Source organism: Marmota flaviventris, chromosome 12 (genome assembly GCF_047511675.1).
Source record: "Marmota flaviventris isolate mMarFla1 chromosome 12, mMarFla1.hap1, whole genome shotgun sequence".
NCBI classification, from domain to species: Eukaryota; Metazoa; Chordata; class Mammalia; order Rodentia; family Sciuridae; genus Marmota; species Marmota flaviventris.
Window position 1 is genome coordinate 14,370,238 of NC_092509.1, and position 20,401 is coordinate 14,390,638.

Sequence of the window (20,401 nt, forward strand, 5' to 3'; positions counted from 1 at the left end):
TGCAGGAAGACCAGATCCTGCAGTTCTAATGGTGCAGTATTGCTCGAAAAAGAAGCTCTGAACTCAGAGAAGACCCTGTACTCTGCTCTGAGGACCTGCGAGGGTCTCTCCTGTACCACATCTTTGACCCAAATCACGTGTCATGAGCCCCATATGAGAGGGCATCCTAAAACTACCAGGTTTCTTCTCTGCATGGATGTGTGCCACGTGATCCCCCAGTAAACCCAATGAGCTTAATAATCAGCCTTTAACAATGAGAAAGTATTGTGAACATTAAAGGGCACAGAAAATGCACCACCCACAGGTATTTATTTGGGAAAAAAATTGAAAAGAAGGTCAGAGGTGAGACACTGAGTGCTAGACAGTATTTGAAGTAATTGATCTTTTAATCTTCCCCCAAATCATACTGCAGGCCTTCCCTTTTCCCTCCTCTGTACACACATGGAATCTGAGGCAGAGAACAGTTTTCTAGCTTCCCTGGGATTAAGCGGCCAGTGATATGTGCTGACTGTGGCCTGAGCCCAAGCGGAGACTTGGCACTTCTGGGTCTCCCAGCGACTGCCTTGGGTCATCCTCCCCCATAGCCTCAGTTTTGGGGTCCAGGCATCTGCGCCTGCCATGGTTTCCTTCTTGGGCCGGTTCTCCTGCTCTTGCCTTCGGAGGTTGGAAATGGGCTAGCTTCCTTTCTCTTAGATCCCCACCGGGACACACTGGGTCAGGGGTAGAAGATGGTGTGAAATTGGGACAAAGAAAATGGAAAGGAGGGAAGGAAACAGATGTGCTGAAGAGCATGAATCTCCTGCCCTTCATCTCCCAGGACCCACCAAGCCCTCTGCAGGGCTGGGCCTTGGGAGCGCCTTTGTGGAATTTCAGGGGGCAGTTGCAGCATGCACAGAAGCCCCTGCAGGGCAGCTCTGGGGGCCTGGGATTCCCAGAGCCAAGCACTGAGCTTACCATTTTGTCTGGGTCCCTGGGGTCTCTCTGAAGTCATCCTAGTCCCCAGCCACCCAGCAGGGAAGGTGCTGTGTCATGGGGTGCAGCTCCCCCTCTTCCTGGGCTCTTGTCCCACCTTCCCAGGCTCCAAAGGCTACCTGGCCCAGTCTCATCCTCTCTGCCCTGCGTAGCTTGTCACCATGTGATAGGACGGTTTCTCTGCCACTTCACCTCCAAAGCTGGCAAATCTTACCGGTAGGGGCCCCTGGCTCTGGAGCTGCAGTGAAGGTGCTTTGTTTCAGGGACCAGAAGCTTCCCTGTTGCCTGTCCTGGTCCCTGCTGCCTGTCTGAAGGGTGGCCCTCCTTTTCATCTCGTTAGCAGAGCTGGGAGGACTTTCGGTGTCCTCTGGGAGGACTTCGGTGCTCAGTGCATCAGCAAGCTTGGACCCTGGCCTCTGGCGGTTTTGATCTCAGGCTCACCCTTATCAATTACCTGCCAGGTTTCAGCCAACAACTTTTATATGCTCCAAAAGAGTCGAGCCTCACAAGCAAAATATTTTTTATAGAGATACATTATGCAGTAAAGTACACAAACATGTGAGAGGCTAAATTAATTATATTAGGTCGTATCAGATAAGTGGCAGATGGGTGACAGTTCATGACAGCACACAAACTTTTATTTGAACAAAAGCAACACAGGTGACCTCACTGTTAATAGAGGAATGATTACCCCACAGTCCAGGGAGGACATTTTTAAATTTTTGTGGTGCTAGGGATTGGGCTCAGGACCTCACACATGCCAGGCAAAGGGTCTGTCACTGAGTCGTGCCTGCAGCCCCCAGAGGTCTTAAAGTCATTCCAAATGTACTTCCTCTGCTTCAGTTTTCACTTTTTTAGCCAATCAGCTCCTCTAAGTTGAGGTAGCAGAGGGGGAGAGAGCTATCATGCTGCATTTATGATTTCAATCACGGTTCAAGTGTGTGGATTCACAACAGATGCGTCAGTATGAGGAGGTGGTGTCAAATGAGGGCCTCCTGGGCCTCTTGCCCGTGAACATTACAGGAACTTAGAGGCCAAGAAAGGGCTGTGGGCTGTGGTGGTGTGCACGGACTTTGTGCAGGTCAGGGCTGAGGCGAGCCTTCCAGATGGTCAGGATTCAATCAGGTAGATGGGGGACAGGTGGGAGAATGGCCCAGGGAACAAGGAGCGGGGGTGTGGGCCAGTCTCCCTGCAGCTGAGGCTCATGGCGTACGTGGTGCTAGGGTGGTGGTACTCTGGCCTGGGGGGGGCATCCAGGGAGGTTGCACATGTATTCTGTCACCATATGTCACCCTGTACATATGCAGACCCACCGAGAACCTTTATTTAGTACCTCTTCTTTACATACAGATGCATCCATTAGGTTTACACTTGCTGGTCAAGTGACACGGGAAGGGAGTGGTAATGCAAACTCAGGTGTTTCCCTTTACTTTCAATCAGCTGCCCTAAGATTTTTTTTTTTTTTTTAAACAGGAAGAAAAAAATATTCTGTTGTTGTAAAATACACACACAAACTTATTTACCATCTTAACTATTTCTAGTGTCCAGTTTGGTAGTGTTAAGTATATTCACATTGTTGGCAATAGATTGCCACATCTTTTCATCTTGCAAAACTGAAACTGATTTTTTCAAAGCATAGAGATACTTTCTAGGATGCCAGAGCTGGAAATTTGACCTTGGAGAGTTTCAGGCTTGTGGCTGGGATCATTCATGGATACCTGGTGCCAGTAGGAGCTGATGGGCCATTGGAAACTGTGTTTAGAGTTAGAAATTGCTTAGAGGACATTATTTTTTAAAACTTATTTGGATACCCAGCATCTAAACTCTGCACTACCTTCAGGATCCCCCCCCCCCCCCCCGAATGTCTTCTACCAGAGAAGATACCAAGGCCAGCTCCTGCTTTCCTGACCCTTGTGCCCAGAGCATTCCCTGGCCATCAGCCAGCTGACTCTTGCCTGGGCCTTTGAATCTGCAGTGGGTAACGTGAAGCACCGGGGCCAGGCGGTGCTAACTTGGGCTGCTGCTAGTATCCTGACCCCTACGGGTATGCCCGGGCCACGGGCCTTCTGGCTTCCTTTTGGTCCCTGCACGTTTTGCAGGCCAGGTCCTGCGACCTCCCTGGGTTTTCCTGACTTACTGGGTCTCGGTTGTTTATAGCTGGGAACTCCAGCAGGCTCTCTCATGTGGCTCTCCTTCTGTCACCATGACTTTACTGGTCTCTGTCACCCCAGGCTGAGGTTCTTCCATCTCCTGTGACTTTCACTGCAAATTCAGGGTTCCACCTCTTGACACTTGGCACCTGGGATAGGAGGGGCTGTCCTCTCGCAGCTCACTTCCCACCATCTGGTAGTGGGCTTGGAGAGAACAGCATAGCCCCTCACCCCGGAGGGCGCCTGCCTATGGGATTTGACCGCCCCCCTTGCATATATTGGGTGCAAGGGTCCCTCAGTGACAGGGTTCCCACTACCTGGCTCTCCAGGGCTTTGCATGGCACTCTGGGTCATTTTCTCCTTTTCCACCAAACTTGTGAGGCCCCCCCCACCATGGATCCTGCTGGGTGACCGATTAGAAATGTCCATGTGGTAAATACCTTTCACATGTATCCTTCCTCTTAGTTCAAGCCTCCTGGCTTCTCACCTGGATGGAGTTTGCATTAGTGCCTGCCCACGAGGTTCCTGTCCACGTGCCTCCCCGAGGAGAGGGGTCTCTCCTTTAAAGTCTCTCTGCTTTGCACTACTTCTGCAAGATAGCGCCCAGGCTCCTAGGCACTCTTTCCTGCTTCATCTTGTGCTGCTCCTTCCCAGTGATGCTGCAGTCTGAGAGGGGATCACTGTGTCCCTTTCCTATGCTGTGGGTTTGCAGGTGCTATCTGTTTTTCTTCTTCAGCAGGTAGGTTCTGGAGTTCCTCTTGGGGTCTCTCCTCGAATGGCCTTGTGGCTCTCCCGGCTGTGGCTAGGCTCTGGTCGATGGCACTGGACACCATGCAGGCCTTTGTGGCAGGCCTCTCCAGGGCGGCAGCTGCTGGGGTTTGAGCCCAGGGCTAGTGTGGCTGGCCCCCTGTAGGTGTTTAGTATCTTGCCACGGATATGGATATCCGAGCAGACGCGTCTGTGCCTGCTTGGTAATGGCTGTGAGGTTTTACCACATCCCCTGCTCCCTGGAGGCCTCATCCAGAGGTCTGACGCTGCTGCTGGGAATTTCAGGCATTCTGGCAGACTGTCAGGGGAGAAATTCAGTGCAGAAAGTCTTCTGGAACCTCACAAATAAGGGCTGCTGCACACAGCTGTGAGTCATCTTCCCCTGGCAGAAGATTCTCAGTTCTGGCATATGTGCTTGGGTGAGGTGAGGCTGAACCCGGAGCTAGCCTCCTGTGTTGTGCACGTCTGGGGAAGGTGCTGGTGTTTACTGAGCACCTATACTCTGTCCTTACAGGGCCCATAATCAAAAGGAAACATCCAGTCACGTTGTGGGTTAGAAGATCATAAATACCATGGGGGGAAAAGGAGTAGAACAGGAGGAGGTTGGAGGAGGGAATGAAGTGACGTTGATGGGTGTCAGTGCGAAAGCCACCATCTGACACTTTTCTGAAGGGACGAAGGGTGGATCTAGAGGCTCCAGGCAGAGGAAACTGCTGTGCAGATCCTGAAGCAGGAGGGTGCTAGAGAGGGGAGCTGCAGGGGGCAACCCGGGGGCTGAGGCAGGGCTGGCCTTGGTGCTCCGGGCAGCAGAGCCCTGAAGGGTGTGAGCTGTGGAGTTGCTTGTTCCGATGTCCCTTTTGAAGGGCTTGTCTGGTGAGTAGACAGAGCCAGGTAAGGGGCAGTAGAGAGACGAGCTCCCCTGAGCTGGCTCCCACTGGGGTCTGTACCCTGGCAGCAAGCGTCAGCCCTGGGTGCATTCTGGAAGAAAAGCCAGCAGGATTTTGCCCTAGGTGGGCCGTGGGTTGTGAAAGAAAAGGAGTGGAGGGTCCCCTGGGGTCTTGGCTGATGGGCCCCCTCTGCCCTCTAAACTGGAGCAGGGAGGTGAGGGGGTCAGCAGCTTCGTTTGGAGAACATGGAGGTTTTGGGCATCTGCAGAGCTCTTGGGAGGGGGTTAGTGCCCAGCTCCATGGGGAGGGCCGAGTGGAAGTCTTGGTCCCTTCGGGCTGCTGTAACAAAACACTGTAGACCAGGTGGCCTGTTAAAGTTCTGGAGGCTGAAAAGTCCAGGATCCAGGCATCAGCAGATGCGTGTCTGAAGTCTTTGTCTCCTGGCTCACTGAGGGAACCTTCTCCTTGTACCCGCACATGGTGGGAGAAAAAAGCTCCTAAAGTCCCTTGTAGAAGGCATTAATCCCATGCATGAGTGCTCTGCTCTCAAGACTGTCCTAACACTGTCATGTCAGTGTTGAGAAATAAAGATGGATTTTGGGTGGAGCAAACATTCAGAGTACAGCATACATATGTAAAGTTAATTTGGATTAAGATATCTAAGATTATGTGGAGAAAAAAATGTTGGAACTAAAGGAGGAGATGATAGCTTAACATGAAAGAGGCTCCAGTGGGACCGTGATGCCAGAGTATCAGTAACAAAGTGTACTTGCTGTGCCTTTTTAGCAGGAGTGGTGGGTGCTGTCCTTCCAGTGAACCCCACTGTGTTCTCTGCTTGTTACACTACATTGTTGGGTCTCCCTTCCCTGCAGTTCTAGATTCTCTGAGATGCTCATGGACTCACCTTGCTTTGTCGCCAGCGAGGGGTGCTGAGCGCTTCGTCTTTCAGATTGTGAGTTGGTGACTCCAGTCTGTAAGATGTTGCCCCAGTCTACCTGGGGAACTGGTGTGGTCACAGAGGTGTGACATTTGGGCATCTGAAGGGGGAGCTGCCTTCCCAGTCATAATATCAGTCTGTTCTGTCCAGATGTTCCACCCAGAGGTCCCTTGGACCAAAGCAGGTGACAGTTGTCCCCTTAAATACATTCAGGCTGCTCCCTCCTTCCCACAGTGGCCCCTGGGCTGGTTTATGCTCCTTAATCTTCCTGGTTTTTCTCTAAAGCGTTGTTGAAAAGCCTCCACTCTGGTGGGTTGGGGGTGTGGGGTGTGGCTGCTTCACCTCTGAGTGAGAAGGTTCCAGTCCTGAGCTTGCTGTTGCTCTAATTTCCCCCGTGGGAGTGATGGGTGCTAAACTTCCTGGTGGTGCTGAACACCTCTGCACAATCTGGATCATTTCTACCTCCATTTTGTATAACAGGGAACTCAGTACTAGAATATTCTTTATTTACAAAATTTCCTGGGTAATTGAGAGGAAGGGCAGTGACTAGGAGGAATGTGAGGTCAGAATATCTTGGCTTCACTGGAGGGTGTTGCCTTGGGTCAGCTAGGCCTGTAGGCTGCTAATTGAATTCCTGGAAGAAGGCCGAAGTCCACAGAGGCACCAGCAGTCCCCCTCCCTCTCCCCAGGGCCTGGAGGGCCCTGAAAGGCAACAGAACAGAAGATTGCAGAAGTGTACTTCCAAACAAGAGGAGGGACGGAGCCCAACAGGGCCCAGGATGCTCCCAAATCTGTTGGAGAACTTCCCTCTTCTCCCTTGGAGAAGGCTGGCTGAGAGGCCTGGAGTTTGCATGGGAGCTGGGGGTGGGGGATACTTCACTGTGGAATCAGGAATGGGAAAGGGCATCTCCTTTACCACTTGGACAATTTCCATGATTGGGAAAGTCTGAGAGCTGGGTCTCCAGAGGCCCCTGTCATCTCTGGTCTTCACGATTTCCACCAGCAAGCTCCACTTGTGCATCTTTGAGCTGCCCGGCTTCTGCGCCATGGGGACTGGCTGCTCGTGGGGGTTGGATGAGGCTTTGCTCCCTCATTTATCTCTGACTTAGCTGCTAGGAGGGCCCCTGCTTCACAGGGCCATGAGCAAGTGGGTTGGATTCTGAAGCCAGGGCTTGGGAGGCCTGCCTCTGAGTGTTTAGTTGGCTTTTATACTGCTGGGACCAAAAGACCTGACAAGAACAATTTTAGAGGAGGAAAAGCTTATTTGGGGGCTCACAGTTTCAGAGGTCTCAGTCTATAAACAGCAGGCTGCATTCCTCGGGGCCTGAGGTCGGGGAGAACATCATGGCAGAATGGTGTGGCAGAGGAAAGTAGACGGAAACATGGTACTAGGAAGTAGAGAGACTCCACTCACTGGGGATAAAATACATACCCCAAGGCATGCACTCAATGACCCACCTCCTCCAGCCTGTGGTCACCACCAAGTTAATTCCTATTGGGGATTAATTCATTGATTAGATTGAAACTCTCAAAACCTGGTCCTTTGACACAAAGGCTTTCTTGCATTCTCACACATGAGCTTTTAGGGGACAACTAATATTTAAAGCATAACAGTATATATGTGTTTTTAATAGAATAACCAGGAGAAAACTGAACCCTATACATATGACACATACATTTTCCTTGTATTTTGAAATAACTTTAGGTTCATAGGCGGTTCCAAAAAAAAGGAAGTTCCATGCAAACTTCTATATTTTTAATTGGTAAATAAAAATTTTAGACAGAAAGATACCCCCCCACACCCCCAGTCCAAGAACCTGCAGTTAAGTTCAGGCATGGAAGTCCTCAGACAATTGCTTTGGAGAAGAATATTCCCCTCTGTGATGTTAGCTGCGTGTTTTGGAAAATCGAAAAGCAATATCTGATGATCTGTGCTTCCTGTGTTGAAAACCACCAGCGTGCTGAGACTATTGATTCCCAGGAGGGCCTGTGTGATGGGCCTGGGCAGGGGAGCACCTGCTGCCTGCGGGTGGTATGCTGGTAGCAGCTCCTCGGCAGCGCCCCACAGCAGGGGTGTGATGCAATTGATTTGGGAAATTGAACATCTGCTCAGGGAGGGGGCACGTAGTAGAAGTTAGATGCTCAGTGCCCCTGATGGGCAGCCTCTGAGGGCTTTTTGCTTTGTGCTATCCTATATGTTCACTGAGCTTTGAGCAGTCATAGAATTTCCCAAATAACAGGTTCCTGAGTTCTGTCATAAGACGGACACGTAGTGCAGTCAGCTGCACCCCCTTGCTGAGCAGAGCATTCAGATCCCCTGGCCCTGTTTTCCAGGGTTGGGGGTGTGGACCATGCTTTGTACTCTACTGCCCTTCCTTTTAGAACTACAGGAAAATACTGTGGACTTTTTTCACCTGGCAAGTCAGGCTTCAGAATTCCCTGGAGGGCTTGTTAAAAGGCAGATTTCTGGCCCTGGAGTCTCTGAGGTGAGAGCTGAGGATGGACATTTCTCACACCTTCCCTTGTGATGATACTGCTGGTCTGGGCTCTCACTTCTCAGGTAAATGGTGCTCCTACCACTGGAGCATTGCTTTCCCCCCAGCCCCACCCCGGGTACCAGTGCTGTGAATCTTCACCGGATGGGATGCGCCCTTCTGGGAGGTGTTGGAGCCGTGGAGCTGGATGCTTCTGAATCTGTCAACATCGCGTGATTCTGCTGCCCTTGCTGCCCTGCTGCAGGGGGCTTGCCCTGGCTGTTGTATCTGACAAACTCGCAAGCTCAGTTTTGAAGTCCCCCTTTTATTAAGGCTTGAGAGTTCAGTGACATTATCAAGGTCAAATGTGACGCCGCGTCTCAAGTAGCTTAGGTGCAGGGCCTGTGTTCTCTAGATTCAGAGTGCTCAGGAGCATCCAGTCCAGGATGAGAGACTAAGTGAATGCACGTTTGTTTGGTAAGTTTTTTTTTTTAATTTTTTTAGTTGTAGTTGGACACAATATCTTATTTTTATGTGGTGCTGAGGATGGAACCCAGTGCCTCACACGTGTGAGGTGGGCGCTCTACCAATGAGCTACAGCCCCAACCCTTGTTTGGTAAGTTCTGACATTGCTGTGTTGGGCTGCTATGGGAGAGGGAGAAGCCTGGTGGTGAGGTTTGAGGCCCTGGGCCTGTCTGGTCATTCATAGGAAAGCACGTTTGGGTTGTTGTATTTCTTGTCCTTTTTCTCCAAAGTAGCCGAGGATGGAGGAGCGGTGGTCTCCTTGCTGGGGGAATGGTGATGACTCATTCCTTTCCTACATCCACAGTGCCTTTGGTGAATGACAGAATTGCAGGAGTAGGTTGGAGTGGTGGTGTGATTGGGGTGGACCTTGGATTGAGGCTGTGGCCCTGAAGGTAGTCGGAGGGAAAGTGGAGGTTTCCAATCCTGAGAGTGAAATGGAAGGAGAGCGGCTAACTCAGAAGGGGGACCTTGCCGTCCTTGGGATGGTCTTCAGTTGTTGCTCATTTTTTAAAAATTCATGAATTCTTTAGTTACACATGACAGCAGAACCCATTTTGATATAATTATACCCTGTGGGTCACAGGAAACTCTGAGTCCTGAGGTCAGACCTGCCTGTTTGATACCCTGATCAAGCCCTGGGGGAGCCCTAGTGCAAAAGGACCTGTGGGAGTTGTGGACAGAATCTTTGAGCCCTTGTAGAGGTGCTGCACTCTATGGGAAGCTCTATGGAAGCCTGGTGCCTGCTTGGGTCCCATGGCACCCACTCCACCCCACCTAGCAGCTGTGGTTGGATACTCAATCAAGGGTGGTGGCCTGAGGATTAAATGAGATAATATAAGTCCCTTAGTCTTTTGCCCCTTTCTCTGCCTCTTCTCTCTCTGATCTTAAACTGGTCTCTTGTTTACCTTTTCCACTAAGCATTTCCCCCTTTAGAGAGAAGAACTTCCACCCACTGCTTTCTAAACTGTGGCATTAAAAAAATCAGCTAATGGTTCACCCCTTCCTAGGAAGGGAGGTTCCTAGGATTAGGTGACTGAATGCTTTCCCCCCATGCAAGGCTGGCCTCTCCAGCCCCCACATAGCAATGATGATGGCTTAAAGTTTCTGGGACCCGTGTTTATTTGATCTAATCTTCCCATGAGGACACATGCCTTTTGGGAATGGGGACCATGATTCTCCTCTGACACGCAGCTGACTTTTAAAATAACAATGGGGTTCCTGGCTGGCGTTTGGTTTATGCTCCTTTGTGTAATTTGCCGTCCGTCTTGTGTTTGGCTGGTGCGTCCTTAATCCTGCGTCTTGGTTGTTTGCCTTTGTATCCCAAAGTGCCTACCTTGCAGAGCCTCAGCATAACATAAATATTTATTGAAGAAGCGTCACAGAACCTTGCCAGGGCTGCACTCACATACCCTGGCAGTGTGCGCCTCTGGCTGCACCCCCTAGACACAGTGTTCAGGAGGATCCAGAACGAGCCCCTGCTTTCCAGGTATGAATAGTTTCTGAGGTTCCGTTCTGAGAAGCCCAGAAGGGGGGGCTTTTCTCCTGCACACCTTAGGACAGGCTTGGCCTTCCTTTTTCTGAACTCTGTCTTGGGGAGCCTTTAAAGGTGTGCCTGACCCCAGAGGCCAGACTCTGATCCCATTAGTTGTTGCAATCCAAGGGCCTTGTACAGTTCTGGCCTACAGTGGATGCTTCATCAATGTGTGTGGAATGGAATCGAGGCCTCCAAGAAACAAAAAATCCATGTAGCACACCTCTGAGAAAGAGATGAGTACCAGCACTTTGCAGGCAAATGGATAGAGCCACCGTCTGAGGTGGGATTCAGTAGGCTCCTACCTATGGGGTGGTAGATGACTTCAGTACACTTACTGAAACACATTGGAGTGTGCTATTCTTACATATTATGTAAGAATTAAGATGTGGCATTGCTCTGGGATTCTTGCCTGTAGGTATGGAACTGAGGGAAGGGAACGGAGGGCCCTAGACTCGGCAGAACAGGTGGCCTTCGTGAGATCCTGCTCTGTCCTTCCTGTCTCAGCACGCCTACAACTTGCTTCTTCTGTTCTCTGCTCCTCTCCCAACTAGCACAAGGTCTGCTGGGCGTTTCTTTATATAGGGGCAGACTTCATTTCACAGAGCATATTTTTAAATGTAGACATGCCTGCGAAAAAAATAACAAAGGGGAATCGGTTTATGCCAGATTGTATAGTAGTAATTTCTTGTTTTGTTTGGATTTTTTTTTAGATGGGAAATGCCAAAGGGACAGAGACCCCTGGAAGAGCCCTGGCCCTCTCAGCCTCTGCACCACTCCTCATAACCCTAACAATTTTTTTTCCTTTATTTTGTTTACATATGCTTACTTATCAAAACCTCTTAAATTTATACATTAAATGTTCAGTGTTTTAGCCATTACATTTTATAGAAACATACCTTTGGTTAACAAGACATTCCACCGCACTAAGCTTTGAGAATGATGTAATGACAGGCCCACTTGGGGGAAGTGATGCTGAATTAAGCTCAGTATAGACTATAAGAACAGCTTTTAAAGACACAGTAGGATTTGGACACTGAGAAACATGGAAATACTTGGATTTAAAAGCTACTGCTCTGAGGTTGTTGGTTTAGCTCAGTGGTAGAACACTCGCCTAGCACGTGCAAGGCCCTGGGTTTGATCCCTCGCACGGCAAAAATTGTAATCTTCAAAAGTAATAAAGTGAGAAATGAAGCCTCTAGCCTTCCACTGATCTGACTCTGGGAAATCCTTCAGGAAATTCTACTGTGTGGGATGAAGAGCCAGGTGGAGAAAGCATCGCTCCATGGAGAAATACTAATCTGGGAAATCCATGGAACTGGGCGGGCAAGCCTGGAGTAAAGACCCCTGCAGACCCCAACTGTAGCCACTTCTGACCTGGGCAGGTTGTTCCACACCTCGGGGCCTCTGCTGCTTCCTTAGTCTGTCAAATGGGATTAGAGTGACATTTGCCTTCTAGGGCAGCAGGTGGTCTGGTTGCCTTGGTCTTGGTGTAGGCACTTGGACTAGAGGGTGATTCCTGAATGGATCCCATCATGATGATGGTCCAGGACACCTGGAGAAGCAAGGTCAGCACCCCAAGTAGTAGGATGCAGGTAGCTCCCAGACTTTGAAATGCAACCTCCAAGGGGGAGGAGGGGACAGGAGGCCAGGCAGCAGTGAGGAGGAAAGCCACGTGAGAGCCTTCCCTCCACCCCTGCCCATCATGTGGGGACGGTGGCTGGACAGGGGACCATACCTCCTGGCTCCAGGAACAGAGGCAGCCCCTGCCCTGGGGTAAGCTGCTGCTTCCTGGGCACTGTCCATTCCCTGGGAATCCCAGGTCTGAGAGGCACAGCTGGTTCCTGGGAATCTTTTGAGCTGGGTCATCTCCAGTCCCTCACCAGGGGAGACTCAGGCTGCCTAAAAGGAGCCTGAGAGTGTTTGGGGGAACTTTTTGTTTTGAAAGGAAATGTGATAGCAAATTTTCCCCATGAGGAAATGTTCTCTTTGGAAATGAAGTTGATTTTGTGGTAATAACTACCAAAGACAGAAGTTCACTTTGCACACAGAACGTGATGGAACCCCAAACACTGGAATTCATCTTGACTTCGATGGGTGTGATGGTCGATGTCTGCCCCTCTGGGCAAGAGCTGACTATGAGCCTTGGTGTTTCAAACTCTGCGGAGCTAACTATGTGAAACTATGTTCCAAAGGTTGGTTTTTTTTTTGTTTGTTTGTTTTGTATTTCTTTTAATTAAGCTTAATCTAGTGAACCAGATTGAATGTGATTTTGATGTTACAAAATCGCCCATTTGTTCTGAGTGTTTTAGTTCCTTACTTTGAACAACACATTTCTTGTGTTTTCTCATTAATGGATGAAATGTGAAATGAATGTGGACTTCTGAGAAAAGGGCAGAAAACTGAGAATTTAATAGGGTCAAAAGATGATTTCAGGTGATCTTAAAGCCTACAAGTATGCTAACAGAACCTGCATATCTTCTATTTAGGAATTAGTTTCTTAGTATGTCTGTGTGTCTTCTTTGCTGATTCTCATGAAACCTTGCAAAGAGGGGCAGGGCAGGTGTTACCTTGTCCTTCTTCAACAGAAGAAGGGAGCCAGGCGGCAGGGCGTGTCAACAACTTACCCACCAGGTGGATGCTGTTGCCACCGGGGAGAGCAGAGAAGGTGGATGAGTCCTTCTGTGCTTTCTCCATTAAGGATCTATCTGTGGGCCTTGGAGAGTCACAGCTGGCTGCCCAGGACTCCTTGCCTGCCCAGAGCCAGGGGTTATGGTCTGATGGAGAGGCAGACATGAGAGGAGGTACTTGGGTTGTATTGGAAGGCACCCTCTGGAGAGGAGGAATACGTATCTCTGTAGTGTCTCGAGTTATTGTGAGTAATTGGCTTACGTAGTTGTGGGGACAGGATGGTTCCACAATCTGCCCTCTGCAAGTTGGGGACCCAGGGAAGTTGGTGGTGGTACTCTGACTACAAAGGCCTGAGAGTCACGGGGGATGATGGAGTACATCCCAGCCCAGGAGCAGGAGGAGATGAGGTGTCCCAGCTCAGTTAGGGGCAGATTCCTCCCTCTGCTTTCTCTTCTGTTCCGGCCTCCATGGGTTGGATAATGTCCACACACATCAGGGAGGATGAGTGTCTGAGAGGAGTGTTGACCTCGTCAGGAGACACCCTCACAGGACACCCAGGAGAATGCTGCACCTGGCACCTCGGGCCCTAGTGGAGTTGATGCAGCTTTAACCATCACACGGTGGCAGTGCAGGCACGTGGTCTCGGTTCCCAGACCTGGCAGGGGAGCCTTGGCAAGTGTGGGTGGAGGAAGGCCTGGAACCAGGAAGGTACATGGGGCAAGCAGAAGCTGCTAAGGTGAAGCCGGAGGTGGGTAGATGGGAGGATAGGGGAGAACCAGAAAGGAGACAGGCGAATTGCCAGGAAGCTGCAGGCAGCACTGAGGAGTCCAGGGTGCTATGTGGGCAGGAGGGGTGAGGCCGTGGAGGCAGGCTCAGTGACTTCTGACCGGCCTCCCCAGGTGGCAGGGTCAGGGAGGAGCACCACTCCTGTGTGACAGCTAGACGTGGTGGCTGGGTCGGAGGGTGGCAGGGTGGTTGGACGCACTTGCTCTCGCTGATACCCAAAGCTCTGTTTGTCCCTAGTGCTGGTCCCCATCATGAGTACAAGATTGGGAGAGAAAGAAAAAAGAAATTCCATTATGTGCTGGGAAATGGGCAGAGCAGGTGGCTGCTGTCTCCAAGGCTCTTGTCCCCCTCCCCAGGGGCGACAGAGGGCTTTTAAAGAGATCTATGGTCAGGCTTTGGGTGGTGTGACCATCAGTAGGTGTGATCAATACCCAGATGGCGACATTGAGAGGCCCTTACTCAACTCCACTGGCACCAGATCTTGGGACTAGATTCCTTATTTTTCTTGTCATTGAGCTGAAGGACATGAGACGTGGCCTAGGCGAGGAAGAATGTTGATCTCGCTTCCCCTGTGGTTAGGGAGGGGGAGGAGAAGAGGAAGAAAAAGGAGAGAAACCCACACATGATACTTGAAGCTGAAGTGGACCCCTGTTACATCTCTACTCAGTTGGGGACTTCTGCATTTAACAACAGTGAGCCTGAACAGGTCCTTAGGCCTGGGCTGGGGTTAGTGGCCAACCTTAGGAGATGGGGTCTGCGACTGGTTGGCTCTTGTTTCAATTTTCGACCTTTTGTTTTGCCACCTATACACATATAACTGCAAATACCTCTTCTCCCATTTCCAAAGAACCTGGAGGAATATAATCTTTGTGGGTATATTTTAAGTTGAAATCGATTGAATTTTGTTGACTCTGTTTTTGAGAGGTATTTTGAGAATTAGATTATCTTAGGTGTGTCTGAAACTTGGGCTGGGAACCTCCACCAGGGAAGGTGGCCGTCCTTTCTCCCTAATGGACAGTGGTCCTGCGAGAGCTGAGGTCCGTGGCGGCCACAGACAGGTGTGAGGTGGAGGAAGCCACTGCAGCTGTCATCAGTGACCCACCTCAGCCGTGTGCTGGACCCTGTGCTTGGCCTTGGGAAGCTGATATAAAAATATTCAAAGGTGGCAAATCTTAGGCTTCATAGTTCTTGCCAAAATTAAAAGTAAGAAAAATACAAAAGTTCTATGCACACATAAGTGACATGGTTTTCAGCGTGTATTGAAGACTTCATCTGTAACACTTTAGAGTGTTTTCTATTCCCACGTCATGGGGGAGAAAGCTTTTTTCCTTTTTTTAAAATTGGTGCATTCTACTTGTACACTTTGATGGGAACTGTCATATTCACACGTGCACAGTATAGAACTTGGCCAGGGTCACTCCCCAGCATAGACCCCTTCTCCCTGCCTTGGGGAGGAAGGTTTGCAGTGCCTGACCAGGAGCACACAGCTCATCCAAGGACATTTTTCTGTTTATTAAAAAATTAACAAAAGGAGATAGATGTTCCCTAATCATCCTTGAGATGAGTATGGTGTGTTTTCTGTATTTTATATAGATTAATAAATCAGAATATTAAACACCCTTTTGGAGTCCACATTTTTTGCCTCATAGTGTGTTGTGAGCAGTTTTCTCGTGACTGTGAATGCCACTGTGAGTCCTTCTGAGTGACCGGCATTGAGGAGGCTCCCAGACTCGGATGCGATGGATTCCCTCTTGAGTAAATGTTGAGAGTAAATCTATGCATGCAGAGTTGTGGGGTCTGTGGGGTTATATCTCTTTAAAGGATTTTTCCCTTTTTCATTATTGACCATAACTACTCGAGTACTAAGTATTTAAAGGAGCCTAAATTTATTAGTCTTGTTGAGGAATAATTCTCATGAAAAGGAAGAACCAACCTTCCATAAGAGGTGGGGTAAGGACTTACCTGTCGGGGCTGGTAGAGTTCATCTCTAAGGTGGGCGATGGGCTGACTTACATTCTCTCCAAGTTCCTCTGTTGAAGCCCTAACCCAGGACCTTGGGGTGCGACTATTGCCTACATGATCCTCAGAGTATAAGATCAAATGAGGTCATGCCTTAGGGCCCTCATCCAGTAGGACTGGTGTCCTCTAGAGAAGAGAAGGGCACCAAGAAAGCTCATGCAGAGAAGGCTCTGTGAGGACACAGAGGGTGGCCACCTGCAAGATGGGAGGTCCTTCCAAAGAAGCCAACCTGTGGACACCTGGGTCTCATGTGTGTGGGAGTGCAAGGTGGTGAGTCGTGGAGGTTGGCTGCCCAGTCTGCGGCTCTTGGTGAAGGCGGCCTTCATAGCCTGCAGTAGGGTGGTGGTCAGAACTGGGGGCCTGTGAGCATTCTCATCTTGATGCACCTGCTTGCGCCTCTGAATGCTGAGGCTGGTCATGGCCGGCTGGGCCCCAGGTGTCCAGGGGCAGACGTCCAGGTGCAGCATCAGATGGACTGGCCAGGCTCCAGGGATCCCTCACTAAGGACTTTGCATTTGCCGGGAAGCTGCGACCTGATGAATGGAAGGAAGGCTCTTTGTGGTTTAAGTCAGGCTGAGGGAAGGGCAGGCCTGTCCCCCACTGCTGGCCAGCTCCAGGGAGGCCTGGAGGAAGGCTGTTCACCCAGATCCGTAGGTCTGGCTCTTGATACCACATCTCATCTTCTGACCACTGGATCTCATCTCTTTTATTCAGACTTGGACTTTGGCCATGGTATAGATGCTATCAAGTGATATTCTGGGCAAATGCTTTTTGGCCAAGCAGTCCTGTGTGTTCTAAAGTCGAGGTAGAATAGGGAAATGTATATTTTTTATGATTTCTGGGCTGAGACTAGTTGGTTTGGCTCCTGCTGCCTCACTTTGCTTCATGTCCTCTAGCTAATATATCAACTTTTGTGACCCTCAGTCTTCTCACCTGTAGGCTGGCTTAATAGTCATTTTTTTCTTCATCATTGGGGTATTGGGGAGTGGAATGAGGTGATCTGTTTGTTTCAAGTCTCATTTCCTGATCCATAGGAGATGATGTTTATCAGGCATTTGCTATGTCATTTAAGCCTCTTAAGCCATAGTGGTTGAGAAATGTACTTTGAATTCCAGCAACCCTGGACTGCTTAGCTCCTCTCAAATTTCTGCCAGAAATGCAGTAAATTGGACATGGTGAGCTCGTCTTTAAAGTGCAGAGTCGCTGTGAGTCTAGGAGACCACGCAGGGGAGAGTTTGGGGGTGTGGAATCTTGCCTTTGTTCCATAGATGGCGGCTAGAAGATGTGCAGAGTTGGGTGAGCACCATGGTTTGATCGAGCTCCTGCCCGAGGTAACTGTGTGAACTGAGGGAAGCCTCCGGAGTTGCCCCAGCCTCCGTTTGCTCATTGGGAAGGTGAAAGCTAGAACCTCGTCGGCAGTCTCTGGAGCACATCTTCTTCCTGGAGCTTCCTGGAGCTTTGTACCTTACTGTTCCTTTTGACCCCTCTTTGATGCTCCAAAGTACAAAATGGCTGGTGAGGGTTGGACTTTCCAGAAAGGAGTTTGGAGTGGCTGTGAGAACAGTCTGCATGAGGCCCCCCCTAGCCTGTTCATTGCCAGCTGTCTGGACACCTGTGTGGCAATAGGATGACCCTCTAAGATAGGGGAGGGCAGGTCTCTGGGCAGACAGATGAGGGGAGCTTCCTTCTGTGGGAACCCACAGCTGCAGGTTTAAAATGCTTGTCGTCGTTGTGCACAGACCCCATAGCACACAGAGGTGGTGCACACGGAAGGCGTGGTGCTGATCCCGAAGGGTGGCATGAAAAAGAATAAATTGAGAGGTGGGGCTTGTACGGTTGGCAATTGAGAATGCAGGCAAACCAACCACGGGTTTTATGTAGGTCAAGGAGAAAAATGAAAGGGGCTATTACTTTGGGTCCTGGTGAGAGGTGAAGGGAAGAATCTGCACTTTATTGAGTAGCAGCTTAGTGCAAACGCCATGGCTGGCGTTTTACAGAAATTCTCATTCAGCCAAAGAGTAACTGAAGATAAAGCACCCAGTTCCTACTTTACTTCTCAATCAAGGAAAAGGCTGTCAAGGGTAAAAAGGTCTTTGTAAGAAAATTAAAGCCCAGGAGAAGTAAGAAAACAGCAAGCTAAAGGGGAGTTAGCTTCCTGGTATAGATTACTCCTAGGATTTTTCCAGAATCTGTAAAGGAGGCTGCTGGCCCCCCATCATGAGCCACTGAGGAACTGTAGAGAATGGGGGGAGGTAGAATGTGGAGAACTGAAGTCTACACGTGGTAGATTGGTGTTTTTTGATGAGTCTTGGGTGTCTTTCTGGACTGATAATCAAATACATTCCCTGAGAAATGGAAACAGTCACCCGAGACCACCATGGGTTCACTTAGACAAGCATGTCGGCTGACCTCTGGGCCTGTAAATAGCATCACTGCATTGGAGAGATTATTGGAGCATTGTAGATAAGGGGGGATAGACTCAGATGTGGTGTATTTGATAAAAAAAAAAATCTTTCTTGGTGTCCTTGGGGAAATTAAGCTGTGAGATTCAGGAAAAAGCATAATGGATGATGATTCACTGATGTGGAGACAAAAAATGAGTTCAATGGCTGTTTCCTCCAGATACCGTTTTGGGGTTGGGAGCAGCAATCACCCCAGAGGCAGCTTGCCTGGCTGCTTCTCGGTTCAACAACTTTGTTAGAGCCTCGCGGGAGGACACAGTGGTGGGGGATTCAGGGTTGGATAGGTGATAGTTGTCGCAACATAGGGGTTGTTGGGGCAGTAGGTTGGGATGCTGATGAGAATACCGCAGAGAGGAGATAATTCCCTGGGCTGCAGTGGCAATGAGGTTTCTCCTATGAGCTGCCTGCTGAGCTGAGGAGAAAAGTGAGTCTCTAGGTGAGGAAAGGCTTAATGGTGACACTTCCTTCTCAAAAGGTGAAAGTGAAAAGGGAACATGTACAAAAATGATGGCACCAAAGGGTGAGCAACAACCTGGCCAGTAGCAGGAGCGGCTCCCTGACTCTATGGGAAGGCCACCAGATTTGTCAGGAACTGCAGATATGACTGATTTTTTTGGTGATTGCTGACAAGATTAAGTTATTTGCAAATATTCCATTGCTTTCTCAAGTCATTTTTATGGCAAGTTAATAATATATTTTCTGTAAGAAGAAAAAAAAATTTTTAATGAAAAACCATATATATGTCTAAAATAAAATTGCTAGGGACTGAGATGAAACAGCATTTTTATCTTCCTTGAAGTTACATAACGAACAGGTGTCCCTGCTACAGCAATCGTATGATGCAATTCTGCTAAACCCTGTGTGTACTGTTTGAATTGAACCATTGTGCTCCTGTCCAGACCAGTGGCTTTCAGACTTGGGGGGTTATGACTCGTACTGAGGCTGCATTTTGCATGGTGATCCAGCAGCATGGCCACATACATGCTCTGCACAGAACCCAAACAAGAAAAGGCATGAAATACACTGGCCCTGTTCTGATACTTGCTTGTGTTTCCTGCTGTATTCGAATCTATCATATTACTTAGAAGGCAATGAAGACCACCCTTGGGTTTATCACTCACTACTGTGAAGCGCTGCTCCAACAGGGGTAACAGCACATAGCCTTTCCTCCAGGGGAGGATGTTTTTCCTCGTCTTGCATAATTGTGAATGATGTTGAGCAGATTTCTGGACACTGGGGGTTTGTCTTGTAACCAGGGGGAGCAGAGTTACAGGGAGTGTGTGTGTGTGGTGGGATAATGGGGGGGCAGAGCTGGCGTCTGGCCATCGGTCTGTGGGCTGTTTTGCAATGACTTGCTCCAAACCTGTCAGCCACTCCAGGTCTAGGAATCGGGGGAAATGCAAGCTGAACATCCCTAATCTCAAAACCTGCAGTGCTCAAAAAGTCCAAAACAATATGATGCCCCAAGTGAAAATATTCTCACCTGATCTCATGTGATGGGGTGCAGTCAAAACAGAAGGAATAATTTATTGTATAAAATTACCTTCAGACTTTGTGTTTAGACTTAGGTCCCATCTTCATAGTCTTTTTGTGTATTCAAATATTCCAAAACCTGAAAAGATGCAATAATCCCAGCATTTCAGATAGGGACTCTCAACCTACCCTTGTTTATAGACCCTTTGAGAGGGAAGGAGAAGTAGCTGTTGCCTATTCCAACTACTCAGGGGTTGCTTCGGTGGCTGCCTCTCCATTGACCACTCTGTATTGCTTGATTGCTGTGGGGAATGGGGACCTCACTGTCCTGCTTAGTCTTCTGTTGCTTCTGCAACAAATCACCGCATATTTAGTAGCTTGAACATTTGTTCTGTTTTGTAGTTCAGAAGTCCCTGGTGGGTTTTGCTGGGCTAACATCAACGCAGGTCTGTGTTCCTCCTGAAGGTTCTGGGAGAGGCTGTTTCCATGCCTGTTCCAGTGTCTGCTGGCATTCCTTGGCCCCATTCCGTCACCAAAGACAACCAAGTCTCTTGCATCCCGACACTCTGACCCTAGGGTTAATTCTGCTTCCTCTACCTGCGGCTGTCTTTCCCTTGCCAATAGGTAACATCTACCGGTTCTGGGGTTGATGGAGGTGGGCATTTTGGGGAGAAGGATGGATTCCTGGGCCGGCCTTACTCACTGTCCTTGAGCTTAGCCCATTCTACTTTCTAAAGGCTCTAGTTCCAGAAAAACACACGTGTGTTGACAGGACAATGACTTCAA